This window comes from Macaca thibetana, chromosome 7 (genome assembly GCF_024542745.1).
Source record: "Macaca thibetana thibetana isolate TM-01 chromosome 7, ASM2454274v1, whole genome shotgun sequence".
Taxonomy (NCBI): Eukaryota; Metazoa; Chordata; class Mammalia; order Primates; family Cercopithecidae; genus Macaca; species Macaca thibetana.
The window spans coordinates 119478915-119481001 of record NC_065584.1 but is presented as its reverse complement, the minus strand read 5'-3'; positions in this window follow the sequence as shown (position 1 = coordinate 119481001).

Below are 2087 nucleotides of genomic sequence, written 5' to 3'. Positions count from 1 at the left end.
TCCCACCACAGCCTCTTCTACCTTCCTCACCACCTCACCTGCTCCATCCGCTCTCAGAGCCCCCAAAGAAGTTGTCCATGTACAGGGCAAGCACCCACACTGCCTACTCCCACCCTCACTCTCAAAGCTTCAACATTGGAGTTTGTATTTTCTGTTGGGCAGATCTGGAATAGAGTATTGATTGTCTCTGCAGTATTCCCAAGTATTTCCAATCTTCTATGACTGCCCTTGTTTTAATACTCAAATAAAATGGCCAGGCCCAGTGGCTCATGCCTGTAATCCCAGAACTTTGGAAGGCCAAGACAGGCAGATCACCTGAGGTGGGAAGATCAGGTCATCCCTGGAATAAGGCTGGAGATCACGCACTCCAGCCTGGGCAAACTATGTCAAAACAAACAACAAAAAAAAACTCAAATGACTCAGGCTATTGTAGAAAGGTCCAAAAAGTTCCTTGAGGCTTCCCAGGGGCTCAATTTCCATACCCTCACTCACACTGTCCATTTCCACTAAACTCTTGGTATCTTATCATGTCTTTGCTTGAAGTGAGTACATCTCCCCTGCACTCAACTTTGCTTCCTTCACCCAAAGCACTACTCACCCAAGGATATTGTAAATGTCAGGTTTTATGAATTTGGGGCATTCATTCAGTCACTGAACAGGTATTTATTGAGCAGCTAGTACAGACTAGGCCCTGTTTAGGCCTTCAGGATTCAGCAGCAAACGAAAGAGACAAAAATCTCTGCCCTCATTGAGCTTCCATTCCAGGGGAAACACTCGGACAATAAATACAACAAATGACATGCTATATACTGTGTCTGGTAATAATATGTACACAGAGAAAAACAAAGCAGACAGGATGCAGAGTGCTAGAGGGAGAGTGTGATTATTTTCATTTTTTTTTTCTTTTTTCTTTTTCATTTTACTATCTACATAGGAGTTTGATTGTTTAAACAGAGGAGTCAAAAAGGTTTCACTGAGGAGACTTAACATTAGATAAAGTCATGAAGGCAGCACTGGAGATAGCCATACCCAGGTCTGGGGGAAGGACGACCCAGGCAGAGGGAGCAGCAGGTGCAGTCCCTAGGGAGAACATCAGGAAGCCAGTGTGACTGCAGTGGGAACGAGTGAGGGCAGAGCCGAGATGTGATCATAGGGGTAACAGGCCGGGGGTAGGTGGGAAGTGGATTGCATGGGCCAGTAGGCCAGTGTGACCATTAGCTTTTGCATGACTATTGCAGACTCTGTAGTAGAGGAGTGATACAATCTAATTTACATTTTAGAAGGATCATCTGGCTCCTGAGTTGAGAAGAGAATGAAACAGGCAAAGGTGGAAGCTGGAAGATGACTTTGGTAGCCATTACGGTAATCCAGGCTAGAGCTGGTGGCCGGAACCAGTGTTCAGGCAATGGCGCTGGGAGGAGTGGTTGGGTTATGATACATGTTGAAGGTCTGCCAACAGGACTTGCAGATGTGAAAGAATGAGAGGAAGCAAGGATGAAACTTAGGTTTTTAGACTAGGTTTCAGCCTAGGAATGGCGTTGTCATCTACTAAGACGGGAGAGAAAAGGAGTAATAGCAACACGGGTCAGGAAAGAACATTCAACACAGATCAAGTTGAATGTCAGGCACAGCAATTTCTCTGGGCTGTGTCCCTGCAGAGTCCTAACCTCTGGTCTTCTCTTTTCTTTCCTTTCCTTTTCTTTCTTTTTTTTCTTTTCTTTTCTTTTCTTCTCTCTCTCTCTCTCTCTCTCTCTCCCCCCCTCCCCCCCCCTTTCTTTCTTTTTTTAGATGGGGTCTTGCTCTGTTGCCCAGGCTGGAGTGCAGTGGCACAATCTCAGCTCACTGCAACCTCCGCCTCCTGGGTTCAAGTGATTCTCCTGCCTCAGGACCCTGAGTAGCTGGGACTACAGGCATGTGCCACCATGCCCTACTAATTTTCGTATTTTTAGAATAGGAGTTTGGCCAGGACAGCAACAAAAGCACCAACAGCTCAAAGGACCAATCTTGCCGACATCATTTTACTTAAACTCTCTATTAAAGAAAGTTTCTAACATATGCAAAAAGTAGGCAGACTTGTACAAAAAACT